Source organism: Pseudophryne corroboree, chromosome 6, assembly GCF_028390025.1.
Source record: "Pseudophryne corroboree isolate aPseCor3 chromosome 6, aPseCor3.hap2, whole genome shotgun sequence".
Classification (NCBI taxonomy): Eukaryota; Metazoa; Chordata; class Amphibia; order Anura; family Myobatrachidae; genus Pseudophryne; species Pseudophryne corroboree.
The window spans coordinates 138630092-138644729 of NC_086449.1; positions in this window are offsets into that span (position 1 = coordinate 138630092).

Genomic DNA, 14638 nt, shown 5'->3' on the forward strand with positions numbered 1-14638 from the left:
TGGGGGGCCGAGTTCTAGGTTTTACCCAGGAATGGTTGAAGACCACTTTGGATACCTGGGTGAGGGAAGTCGTTGCTCAAGGTTACGCCATACCCTTCAAGAATCGCCCCCCTCATCGATTTTGCCTTACAGATGTGCCTCTGGATCCGGGAAAAGCAAACACGTTGCACTCTGTGGTACATTCTCTCCTGTCCACAGGAGTGATGGTACAGGTGCCTCTGACTCAGAGGGGCAAGGGGTTCTATTCACCACTGTTCCTAGTCCTGAAACCGAACAGGTCCTCGCGGCCCATTCTCAATCTGAAGTCCTTGAACAAGCATGTGCGAATTTCCAAGTTCCGTATGGAAACGCTGTGCTCTATTGTTCTGGCCATGGAGCCTAGGGACTATATGGTCTCCCTGGACATACAGGATGCCTACCTACATATTCCTATTGCAGTATCTCATCAGCAGTACCTACGGTTTGCAGTGGGCAACCTTCATTACCAATTTCGGGCGTTACCTTTTGGTTTGACAACGGCTCAGCGAGTCTTCACCAAGGTTATGGCGGTCATGACGGCCACGCTACGCCGTCAAGGGGTCAGGATACTACCATACCTAGATGATTTGTTGATCCTGGCGAGTTCCCCAAAAGTTCTCCTGTGTTATCTCGATTTGACGATCCAGTGCATGAAAGCCCACGGATTGCTGCCAAACTGGAAGAAATCTTCCCTGGTTCCGGCTCGGAGCATGGTACACCTGAGAGCGTTGTTGGACACCCACAACCAGCGGTTGTTCCTGTCTCAGGAGAAAGTCCTGAAGCTTCAGGACAAGATCCGATGCTTCCTATCCCGTCCGCAAGTGTCGATTCATTCGCGATGCAAGTGCTAGGTCTCATGGTGTCTGCTTTCAACATGGTGGAGAATGCTCAATTCCATTCTCGCCCTCTGCAGAAGTTGTTTCTGTCCAAGTGGGATGGCCTGCCTCACCGGATCAGATCTCACATGATCTCCCTATCTCCGGAGGTCCGTCTGTCCCTGAGCTGGTGGCTTCAGGACCAACGATTGAGCAGGGGCCGTCCCTTCTGGATATCCAACTGGGTCCTGCTGACGACGGATGCCAGTCTAAGAGGTTGGGGCACAGTGTTGGAACAACACTCTCTCCAGGGTCGGTGGACCGAGGAGGAGTCTCTACTCCCGATAAACATTCTGGAATTGCGGGTAGTGTTCAATGCATTGACAATGGCCCACCATCTGATACAGAGCAGACCTGTTCAAGTACAATCGGACAACGCCACCACGGTGGCGTACATCAATCATCAGGGCAGCACTCGAAGCCTCATGGCAATGAGGGAAGTATCAAGGATTCTTCAGTGGGCAGAACGCCATCTGCCGGCCATATCAGCTGTGTTCATTCTGGGGGTTCTGAACTGGGAGGCGGACTATCTCAGTCGTCAGGACGTGCAAGCCGGAGAATGGGTCTACATCGGAGGTGATTCAACTTCTTGTGGACAAGTGGGGTCTCCCAGATGTGGAACTGATGGCGTCTCGACACAATCACAAGGTTCCGGTCTTTGGAGCAAGGACAAGGGATCCTCAAGCAGCGTTCGTGGGTGCTCTGTCAATCCCGTGGAACTTTCGGCTGCCGTATGTGTTCCCTCCGGTGTCACTCCTGCCCAGAGTAATACGGAAGTTCAAGCAAGAAGGAGAAAACCTACTTCTAGTCGCACCAGCATGGCCCAGGCGACACTGGTTCTCCCATCTACAGGGCCTCTCGTTGGATCGTTCCCTTCTACTTCCACAACGACCAGACCTCCTCGTTCAGGGCCCTTGTGTTTACCAGGATTTGGCCCATCTGGCTTTGACGGCATGGCTCTTGAAGCTTCCGTCCTGAGGGCCAAGGGTTTTTCTGAGGTGGTCGTTCAAACTATGTTGAAGGCCCGTAAACCGGCTTCTGCTCGGATATACCATAGGGTCTGGAATGCTTACTTTACTTGGTGTGCGTCTCACAATCATGACGTTTTAAGTTTAGTGCGGCCAAACAATTGGCCTTTCTACAGCAAGGCCTGGATTTAGGCCTGCGTCTGGCCTCCCTCAAGGTTCACATCTCGGCCTTGTCGGTTTGGTTTCAGAGAAAGATCGCTACCCTACCTGATGTCCATACATTCACTCAGGGTGTGCTGAGGATTCAGCCTCCTTATGTGCCACCTGTGGCCCCTTGGGATCTGTCGGTGGTTTTTGAGGTTTTACAAGAGTCCCCGTTTGAGCTTCTTACCTCTGCTGACCTTAAGTGGCTATCCCTTAAGGTGTTGTTTTTGCTGGCTATTGCTTCAGCTAGGAGGGTCTCGGACTTGGGCGCCTTGTCCTATAAGTCCCCCTATTTGATTTTTCATTATGACTGGGTGGTTCTTCGGACACGCCCAGGTTATTTACCCAAGGTGGTGTCTTCTTTCCACCTTAACCAGGAGATTGTGGTTCCGGCCTTTAATTCTCCTGACTTGTCTTCCAAAGAGCGGTCTTTGGATGTGGTACGGGCTCTCCGTATCTATGTGAAGAGAACTTCCTCATTAGGAAATCTGATTCTCTTTTTGCGTAGTTTGGTTTTCACAAACGTGGCTGGCCTGCTTCTAAACAGACATTGGCCAGATGGATTAGAATGGTGATTGCACATGCTTATGTACAGGCTGGTCGTCTGGCTCCTGCTACCATCAAAGCCCATTCTACTCGGTCGGTTGGACCTTCTTGGGTGGCACATCGTGGTGCGACCCTTGAACAATTGTGCAAGGCGGCTACGTGGTCTTTGAGGAACACGTTTATTAGGTTCTATGCCTTTGATACTGCCGCTTCCCAGGATGCTTCCTTTGGACGCCGGGTTCTTGTGCCCGCTACAGTGCATCCCCTCCCATATGGAACTGCTTTAGGACATCCCCGATGTTATTCCTTGTGGAGCCCAGTGTACTCCGCAGCAGAAAACGAGATTTATGGTAAGAACTTACCATTGTTAAATCTCTTTCTGCGAGGTACACTGGGCTCCACAAGGTGCCCACCCTGACGCACTTAGCTTTTTTGGGTTGGTGTTGTCGTAGCCGCTGACACCCTCTCTGGGCGGTGAGTGTGTGGTGTAATTGGCTATGAGCGGTTGTCGTCTCTGGTACCTGCTTACTGCATTGGGCTGGTTAACTAAACTGAGCTTACTGGCATGGAGGCGGAGTTATAGAGGAGGCGGTGCTGTGCATCTTGGGTTATTCCTTATGGAACCCAGTGTACCTCGCAGAAAGAGATTTAACAACGGTAAGTTCTTACCATAAATCTCCTTTTTTACCGTTTTCATGTTTTTCCCTCTAGTGACATCCACTTTGGGCGTAGAGTTCTGCGGTCAGGCAGCCTGAGCGTTCCCTCCCCTGTGGGCGGCTGTTGAAAGTCCCATGGCCCAGGGTCTCCCAGCCTTGCTGCAAGAGGCTAGAGGTTTCTGGTCACTTACCGCTGAATCCTTTTCTCTTAAGCAGGCTGGGGGACACCGCATTGCCCCTTTCACGCTTTTTTGTGCTGGGTCTTTATTCTTGACCTTCTTTTCCCTATTGGTTTGTTTTATTTTTCTGTCAGATTCATTAGGTTACTACTAATCCTTACTGGTCTCTTTTCAAGAAGTACTGGCATTATGGAGCTGCAGGGGGAAGGAGCTTAGGTTTAAAGCTAAAGGTTAATATTCATGTGCCAGCTCCTGCAGTCCAAACCTACTTCCCCATGGCCAGTGTCTCTCAGCCTGCTTTAGGGAAAAGGATTCAACAGTTGGTGACTTCAAATCCTCATATCTGAATTTCAAAATGGCATAAGATATCATACACAATTACTAAAAGCCAAGTGGTTCGTTGCACAGGGTACTTTGCGCATGCGCCAAACATTTGCTGTGCATGTGCAGTACAGGCCTGTGATGGTGGACACAGGACAGCATTAGACTGTCAGTGATTGACAGCCTGATGTCGTTTGGGATGGCGATTGCTTCCGTTTCTCAAAATGGAGGCATGTCGTCAACTTTGCGGGGGGAGGCAAGAATCTCTGTCAGGAAGGCGATTTCCTTGCCTCTTGCTTGGATCTGTGGCGGCCAGCTTGGTGATTCAATGGGTCACGCAGCCAGCTGATGGTGTGGCCTAGTATGCAGCTCAGATCAGTAATGCATGCAGGACACCTCCTGCTGCATTACCATATAAGACCTATTGCTGCTGCTTCAATGTAAGCAGAAGCAGTGATAGCACCTCTGTCCACATCTGAATCAGGCCCAGGGAGTCTACCGCTCAACCCTAACCTAAAGGCACTATAGACAACAGAGGCTCTGGAGTGCTGTCCAGCCCAAATTTCACCCCTCTACGGGGGAAGCAGGGATCAAGCTCAGTGTTCAATGCTTTTGGCAGATCCACAAGAAAGGCAAACCCACAAAGGCTTCAGTATTCACAAAGGCATGATTTGGACTAGTCCAATGGAAATAGAAACTCCAAATCACAGAGCTGTAACTAGACATTTTAGCATCCCGGGCGAGATAGGACACAAACCACTACCACCAACCCCCTCCCGAACAAGCTTTGTGTATAGGCTCAGTTGTAAGTTATGCTGCCTGTACTGCATTACCCACCGCACATACCCCTCACCAAATACACAACCCAACCGCTAAAAAAATATCTCGAATATCCTTCAGTAGCCCCTACCAGACCTGGATTGGCCATAGACCTCACCATGAGTTGTTTTTTTTCCAATGGGCAAACCGTTTTGGCACTGCTGAAATCATATTTGTTATTTAAATATGTGATTTGACCAGTGCTATCAAGAGCCGTCTCTGGCATATGTGGCAGTATTGCCTGGGGTAGGATGAGGAGCCGCTGGCCCAGAGCTCCTCTTACACCTACAGCCACATTTTCACCACCTTCAGCGGATTTTTCAGCACACAGGACAGGTATTGTATGGCAGCCCCCAGCACCAGGCTCACGAGCGGGGAGATGTGCATGGGCGGGATGGCCGAAGTGAAGAGCAGTTGTAAAGAATAGCACAGGCAGAAGCAGGTATGGTAAGTATTTCTTGGTGCTGGAGAATTAGGCCAGATAGAACCAGATGGAGCTGGCGGAGAGGAGATGGGGATACAGAAGATGGCTCTGGGGGCGATGAAATGGAGCTGGAGATGCAGGAGATAGCGGTTGGGGAGAGTTGATGGAGTTTGAGACATAGGAGATGGCACTATCGGAGAAGAGATGGAGCTGGGGTGGGGACACAGGAGATGGCACTATGGGAAAAGAGCTGGAGCTGGGGACACAGGAGATGGAACTACGGACACAGAAGATGGCTGTGTAGAGGAGATGGATCTGGGGACACAGGAGATGGCACATGGAGAGAGTTGATAGAGCTGGGGACACAGGAGATGGCACTGGGGGGGGGGGGAGAGCTGGAGACACAGGAGATGGTACTAGGGGAGAAGATATGGAGCTGGAGAAACAGGAGATGGCACTAGGGGGAAGGAGATGGAGCTGGGGACACAGGAGATGGCACTAGGAAGAAGAGATGGGGCTGGAGACACAGGAAATTTTACACATTACGGCAGGAAAGTGCCCCCATTTTACACATTGCGGCAGGCACGTGTCCCCATTTTACACATCACGGTAAACAAGAGTCCCCAATTTACACATTCCGGCAGACTGCGTCCCCATTTTACATATTACGGCAGGCAAGTGTCCCAATTTTACACATTCCGAAGACAGGTGTCCCCAATTTACACAGTACGGCAGGTGGTGGTGGTGAGGAGGGAGAGAGAGAGGGAGAGGGGCTGACTTACATTTGAAGCGGTTCTTCCCGCTCTTCAGCCGCCTCTCCCTCGTCTGCGCGGCGCCGGCCGGCTTGGCTCCCTCCTCCCGAGTGCCCAGCTCGGGGGGCGGGGTTTCGTGGAATGATGCGATTGCGTCACGACGCAAACGCATCATTCTGCGAAACCCCACCCCCCGAGCTGGGCACTCGGGAGGAGAGGGGGGATTTAGTGCTGAAGAAGTGCAGCGGTGGGCGCCCCGTGCGGTTGCACGGTTCGCCCGCCGCAAGAAACGGCACTGCTGATGGAAGACGTATAACTGTTTCCCCTAGTTACAGTTGCTGTCATTATTCAATTGTTTTAATAATACACTTTTCAGACAGAAAGTCAAATGACCGGGAGAAGCCGTTCTACCTGGTCATTTAATACTGTGGACCATGGAATTCTAATTGAGCGCCTGAAGAATTTCTGTGGTCTGTATGGCAGAGTCCTTAGCTGGTTCAAATCATTTGGCAGTTCAGAGTTTCATCTGTAGTATACTCTTTGCCACCAGTGTCATTGACTCGTGCTTTCCCCCAGGTTTCTATGCTATCTTCCGTGCTTTTTGCAGTGTACATGCTACCACTGGGTGAAATAATCAGACGTCCTGGCCTAGTCTACCACTGCTATGCAGATTGTACACATCTGTACCTGTCCTTTGCTGCAGGTACTGATAACCCAATAACAACCCTAAATGGCTGCCTAGCTGAGCTCCAGGTGTGGGTAAGTGCCAGTTGGCTGAGACTGAACCCTGATAAAACAGAAGTCCTGATGATAGGTCACAGGACAAGACTGCAGCATAGCCAAATGACAGGACTTACACTTGGAGGTTCTTGACTATAAAACACTGTTCATGTGCGGACTCTTGGTTTTGTCCTGGATAGTGGCCTGACATTTAAACATCAGGTGTCAGCCACAATCAAACCATCATTCTGTCATCTGAGGAACATAGCCAGATTCGAGCACTTAATTCCCTCCGATGATCTACCTAAAGTCATACATGCATTTGTATCATCACGCCTAGACTCCTGCAATGCTCTCTACCTTGGTCTCCCAGCAAAAGAATTGCAGATGGTACCAAATGCTGTAGCCAGACTTTTAACCAACCAGCCCCATTCCAGCTTCACAACACCCGTTCTCTACTCCCTCCACTGTCTACCTGTAAGATGGAGAATCATTTTCAAGATTGGCTTGCTCACTTTCAAGGCCCTACATGACCAGGGCCCAAGGTACTTGAAGCAGCCTCTGATTCCTTACTGTCCCACTCGATTACTACGATCTGTAGATGAAGGACTACTAACAGTACCTAGAATCTCCCTGAATTCATCTGGGGGTAGAGCTTTCAACTTTGTGGCTCTGACTCTATGGAACACTCTTCCTTGCAAAGTGCGAGAAGCCTCCACTCTAGAATCCTTCAAAAATAGACTAAAGACTTACCTATTTACTCAAGCATTTCACTAATATCTACTGTTAAGCTTGTTTTGTATTTTGAGTTGTAAAATACGTTGAGTCCTATTAGGAGAAAAGTGCTATATAAATATTATTAAATTATTTTATAATTTGGCGATTAACATGGGTCCTTTTTCTGTGTTAAAGGGTCAACCCGGGTTGGAATTCCCAGGACTTCGCACCAGGAATTTACCAAGGTTCGAGACCCAGGAATTTTGACCTGGGTTTACCTTTGCATACAAACTAAATACCCGTGTTCTACAAATTACCGGTTAGAAATTCTTGACCCGGTAATTTGATTGTCTGTGTGAAAGGTGGGTCAGGCAGCGACCGGCAAAACTGTCCGGCACTCAAATACCAGGTAAATGCCAGGATTTTCAGACATTTCTGTCTGAAAAGGGTATAAGAAACTTGAGTGTCGTGATGTAAAAGGCATATAGTTTCTCAGTATTGGGAGAGAAGCGTGATTGTGGCTGTAGGGTGACTTGTACTCCAGTCACTCCAGCAGAATTCCTAGGGGTATATTTACTAAAGCTTCTAAAATAAGACACGCGGAAGTATTGGCCACAGCAACCAATCAGATTTGGCCTATCATTCTCTAGAATGCAATGCAGAAATTATAGCTAAAATCTGGTTGCTGTAGGCAACACCTCCACTTTTCATTTTTTTTTTTTTTTTAGAAGTTTTAATAAATCTGCCCCCTAGTGTGATACATTGACTGTACCTCTAATTCTAATCCCACACCGCTATTAGGGGGTCATTCAGATCTGATTTCTGCTGTGCGGTTTCGATCAGGACAGCAACAACGGGTATCGCCGGTCAGCAACAGGATGGTGCGAAAAATCCGTTCACTCGGCCGTTTGCAAGGTGATTGACAGGAGGAAGCTGTTTGTGGGTGGTAACTGACTGTTTACTGGGAGTGTCTGGAAAAACGCAGGCGTGCCCAAGCGTTTTAAGAGAGGGTGTCTGACGTCGGCTCCGGCCTCAATCAGCCTGATTCTGGGGGTAATTCACACCTGATCGCTGCTGTACGTTTTTGCTCAGCGGGCGCTCAGATCTGAACTGTGCGTGTGTATGCACCGCAATACGCCGGCGCGTCGCACAACAGCACCAGGCATCGGTGCCTAGCGACGGGATGGTGCTAAAAAAAGATCGCTAGGTGATTGACAGGACGTTGCTGTTTGTGGGTGGCAACTGACTGTTTGACAGGAGTGTCCGGAAAAACGCAGGAGGGACCAGGCGTTTTCAGGGAGGGTGTCTGACGTCAGCTCTGGCCCCAATCAGCAGCAAACAAAACAGTAAGTCCTGGGCTGTGCAGAGACTGCACAAACTGATGTTTGTGCAGCTCTGCTACGAAAGCGATCGCACACCTGCACAGCACTTTACCCCTCCCCCTGTAGGCGGCGACTATCTGTTCTGGGCTGCAAAAAACGCACCCTAGCATTCGGGTCGGAATTACACCCTCTATCGCACTGGAGGAGTAAGTCCTTGGCTGCGCAGAGACTGCAGACACAGAATTGTAGCAGATCGGCATACACATAGCATCGCATACTTGCACGGCGAAAATACACTCTCCCTGTAGGCAGCGACTATCTGAACGCAGGACAGCAAAAAATGCAGCCCAGCGATCAGATCTGAATGACCTCCCTAGTCCTTACTGCAGATCTGGTGCTCAAGAACTCTCTCCTAGAAAAAAATTGTTGATCCGATAACTCCGTGTCATACCTAAAGCGATTGCAGAGCACTGTTTCTTGTCCCAGCAGGGCGACTTTCTATGAAAGTGCTGCATGAAGAATCTCCTGTTCACATCTATATTACATAGAGAGGCTGGGAGTTGAAATTTTTTGCGCCAGTTTTACGCTTTTTTTGGCACACATTTGCGGCGGGATGTAATGGCGTCTGAGTTTACCGGATTTAAGATGAGATGAGATGCTGGCCGAACTCAGACTTTTTTTTAAAACGGCAATCCTTAACAAGGCAAAACCATACCTTGTAAATGATTGCTGCTTTAATAAAAGACAGAGGGGGTAATTCCAAGTTGATCGCAGCAGGAAATTTTTTAGCAGTTGGGCAAAACCATGTGCACTGCAGGGGAGGCAGATTTAACTAGTGCAGAGAGAGATAGATTTGGGTGTGGTGAGTTCAATCTGCAATCTAAATTGCATTGTAAAAATAAAGCAGCCAGTATTTACCCTGCACAGAAACAAAATAACCCACCCAAATGTAACTCTCTTCACATGTTATATCTGCCTCCCCTGCAGTGCACATGGTTTTGCCCAACTGCTAAAAATTTTCCTGCTGCGATCAACTTGGAATTACCCCCAGAGTTCGGCCGGCATCCCGCACCTCCTACAAACTCAGACTCCCTTACATCCTGCTGGTAGTATGTACATATGCTTTGCCCCAAGGTGCTGTGGCTTAATCGTGTTAATAGTAAAATTCTACAACTACAGTATGCAATTTTAAAGTATGTACATAAACCAGTGCCTTTGCCTGGATAGTATTATTGATAAATAATAGTCATATTTGCCACGTATAGATAGCACCAGAACAAAATAAAAATACATCTATGGTCTGCCTCTTCAACAAAAAAAAATTACAAAATTTGAATGGGAATCTGCTTCTGTTTCACAGAGCGATCACAAATACCAAATAAATAAAGTAAATAGATTTGACCATGGCGGTTTTTCATCACTGCTCTACCCCGGGATGTAGAAAAGAGGGTGGCATTGGACCAGATTGTCAATTCTCTCCTTTTGCATGGTGTCATTCAGGGCCGGATCTAGACCTTGTGGTGCCCAGGGCGAAAGTTTCTTGTGGCGCCCTTCCCTCCAGGTAAAATACATTTGGTGCACGGCGAGGGCGCGTGCCCAAAAACAGCGGCGTGGCTTCTTCATAGGGAAGGGGAGTGCCCACAGTTATCCCCCTGTACTTGTGCCCCTTGTAGCTGTGCCCCCAGTAGCAGTGCCCCTTGTAGATGTGCCCCCAGTTGATTTGCCCCCTGTAGTTGTGCCTCCCTGTAGATTTGCCCCTTGTAGCGTGCCCCTTGTAGTTGTGCCCCCAGTAGCTGTTCCCCCTGTAGTTGTGCCCCATGTAGATCTGCTCCCAGTAGCTGTGCCCCCTGTAGTAGTGCCACCAGTATGTGCCCGCTGTAGTAGCGCCGCTTTGAAATCCTAAAAGAAAAAATCACAATACTTTCCAGTCTCGCTCCTGCTTCCGGACCGCTGCTGCTGCTGTCTCCGGGCGCCGGCTCCTCTCTATGGGAGCGACATCATGACGTCTGTCCCATAGCAGTGCCGCACTGACACTAGGGATCAATTTTCACCTCTAGCGTCAATCAGTGACGCCGGCTGCGGCGGGCGCACACGGCGCTCGCTGCAGCCTGGGAGTGAGGAGGAAGGGTGGATTAGTAGCGGCTCTTGCCACGGCGGCGCTGGCGCCCTCAGGTTAGCGGCGACCCGGGCAAAAAGCCTGCTTGCCCGTGGCAAGAGCCGCTACTGGTGTCATTGCTCAATTCCTCTGCTGGAACAGAGGCTGTGGTTTTACTCCCAACTTATTCCTCGTTCGGAAACCATATGTCTTTTTCAAGCTGATCTTAAATCTTCGTTCCTTGAACACCAGGTTTTGAGTAGATTTTTAAATGGAATCTCTCCAATCAGTGATCCACAGCATGGAGGCCAACAAATGGCTTCCCTGGATGTCAGGGACGCGTATCTTCACTTTCCAACTTGGGCAAGTCATCATTCTCTCCTTCCAGTTCCTACCTTTTGGTATAGCCATGACTCACCAAGATCATGTCAGTGATGGTGAGCTTGCCTCACCATGAAGGTATCACAAATATACCTTATTTAGATGATCTTGTGAAGGTTGACTCTGCTTCACAGCTACAAAAGCACCTAGCTTGTGATAAAGCTAAATATTTATCTTATTTAAAACCCTTTAAGAGGCCTAAGAACACTGTACGCTATTGACGTATGGAGTACCGTAAGGGTACGCACGTTGCGTAGCAATCGCTTAGCCGAGGTCGAGACGCTCAAGCGTCACGTTCGCTCACGGCCATGAGATCACAGGCAGGCACGCTATTGGCTGCTGACTAACGTAATGGTTCACTATAGCGTAGCGGACGCTCGGGACCACGAGGAGATCACCAGCGGCGCAGACGCTCACAATGTTAAACCTTTATATCTAAACCATAAACAATGTAATATGCAGTAAAACCTTAGTGTAGAGATAGGGTGTAGATGCAACACAGTGTAACCTTATTAACTTAAAAGCTGTTTGAGCGTCACCGACGCTCTGTGAATACTTAACACTATAATAAATACACAACTACCGGGCTTAGGGTCTAACGCCTTATATGAATGTTATACTTGCAAAAAGAATAATACAGTACAAGGCATACACTACAATATAACATAGACTAACTAACCAGGTAACTACACAGGAAATACAATACAATACTATTACGTTTAAGAGAATACGAGAGAAAGAGGAGAAGAGAGAGAGAGAGAGAGAGATAGAGATATGGCTCAGAACAACAAGAAAGACAATATGATTGCGGAGAAAACTTACGCACAAAGGGGAACGATCGCATGCGCCTCTGGACATCCAGCTCCCGATTATCAGCAATGAGAACCGTTGAAGAGTGAGAGCTGGATGTGATCGGCTTGTCTATTTATGCCCCACACACAATACAATTCAATGGTCCTTACAATCTCATTGTTCATTGGACACAGGAATTCCTCCTCGCATTATAACAAAAGGTCATAGGTTGATTCATACAGGTGGGCTGTGACAATTTCCAACTGCTCAGGTGGGTGGGAAACTAGGTTTCCCGCCGCATGGATAAGTAAGTGCAAATAATAGTAAATGGACATAAACTTCTTATGTCCATAACTATTCGCACGAGCGATTAATTCGCTTCAAACCAACACGGAATATTGCTAATTAAATACTCTTCCGATGGATACTAAACACCACTGTATTACTCCTGTCTGACCCTTCGTATCAAACAAAGAGGGATTTCTCTGTCCACGAACATGCTACATTAACCAAACTTTCAGAATCTATCAAAGGGACCATGATCTACAAAATACATTATATAGTGAAAATATGTAACGATTGAGTCGCACGCTACGAACACATAAACTCTACCGTAAATGCACATACCGCGCGCCTGCGGGTGCCCGCAACAGCGAGTATGTGCACGCACGGGAGAGCGCACGCATGCGCAGCGCGGACCTGTATGAGGTGCAAATATGGCAGTGTGCATCGTGATATTTTTCTGACTTTGACAGTCCACCCTTTGGCAGTCAACAATAACTGCCACTTCCTAAAACATTTCAAAACGAGAAAAATATATGTCAGGGGTTAATACATTTACATGGTTGGGTAGGGGAGGAGAGGAGAAGGTAGGAAAAGGGTATGACCTAGTGAGATAGCAGAAGCATGTGTGTATGAATCCGTGTTTGGGGGTCACGTATCATCGTGCCGTACGTGTTTTAAATCAAGCTTCGAGGTATTGCGAAGTATACATTTGAATTCCTTCTTATCCCGTGGTACGGGTCTGTGGATGGGCTGTCAAACTTTACCGAGCTCTCTTCGGCTGTGGTTGTAACAAAATGGGGAGCACATTTTAGTTGATGATACATGAATGGGGGAATATGTGATTGCTGATATCTGTGCCTGTATTCCCTATCGACTATGTGTGTAATTACCTGAAGGTTGTAGAGATGAAGAAAAGACATAATTACGGTAAATGCAGTGGTATTCTATGTCAGGTAAATGAACATTTGTCGGTTGAAGTCTTGTTCGGTGTCTGTTGAATGCAGTCTTCTTTGTGCTTTTGCCAAAAGGCGTGTGGGCAAAAAGCTTTGTCAATGTCCATAGACTTACAAAAGTGTTAGGCTAGCGTAATTTTAAAATTTCTAGGGAAACTGGGGGTCTATGGCAAAGTTCATCAAATATCTGTGTATAAGGTTGTCAAAACTTCTTCTTTAATCCATCAGTTGTCTGTATACAGGATCATCAAATTCCTCGTCCAAGTGGGTCTTTTTACCTTGGAGAAAACGGAAAAACAGGTGAAAGAAACGGACCGTAGAAATCGCATTTTCATCACATCAGTGTTTCTACATTTGGGTCATAAATCAAATCCATTGGAATTACAATTTCCTCACTCCTTAAACTCATTATCCTAGTACTACGTTTGCACTTCATTAAAGCCTGTCCGCATCTAAATATCAAGCCAATCGTTATGATAACACCTAAGATACATAGGAGAAACTTCCCTACATCCGTTATGACTCCTTGAGCCCATTCTCCTAAACCAGAGAACCAATTTCGCGGGTTCAACCATGACACCCAACCAGTCAGCTCATTACCTACAGCAGCAAGAGTGAGATTGTGTCTCCTGCGAAATTCCCACTTCAGTTGGAGAATATCGTCCATCTTTTGGTCTATGACCTCGACCGGGTCCTCGGTACTATTTGTAATATATGTGCAACATTTCACGCCGTACTGCGTTGCCAGTGTGACACAATATCCACCTGTCACTGCCGTGAGATAATTGAGAATCATTCTATGCTGAACTAGTTCTGTTTTATAAGCTTGAAGTTCTCTTCCAGTATACCTAAACGTGTCATCATACATCTCTGTGATATTATCTAACAAATTTGCGAGCGCAGATATGTATTTATAATTCAACACTCCTCTGGCGGTGCGAGTGATGTCTAACGCGATTAGAAACTGAATCCCGGTGGATTCATGGATCATGTCAGAGGCCGGATGCTCTGTTCTTTCTATCAGGTGCCGTTTAACTACGTGCTCGTAGTGGGTGTGAGTATAAGGAGCTTGGGCAACACGGTGTATATCTTTTCATTTTGGCATGTGATACAGTCATTACTTCAGGCAGTACTTTTCCAATATAACACAATCCTTCAGAGTTTGGGGCAAGCCGCCTTCCTCCCGCAAATGAAATATGCATCATCGGGGAGAACATATGGGACGGAGTAGGACATAACCATATTACACATCTTCCATGTGAAATTTCCTAACCCTAATTCTCCCATCTGTCTAGTACACGTATCAGCTTGTACGATATGTGCACAGTATCCTGGTGATACCTCTCCAACTCTCGTAATCCTACTTCCTAGGGTATACCTATATCGGAAAGATTTTCCTCTACTGGCTATGTGGCGTATAAGCTCTGTATCTGTAGGCATTCTATCTGCTCTATATGAAAAGGTCATGGTTTGGTTACTCCATGACACTTCCCAATTTCCCGGCTTTCGGGGATTGGAAATGTTAAAACATATTAGGGATCTATCCACATGATATTGGTGGAGCTTCAAACTAAGAGGACTGGAGATATTAAACCTCCTGTCCACCGGCCT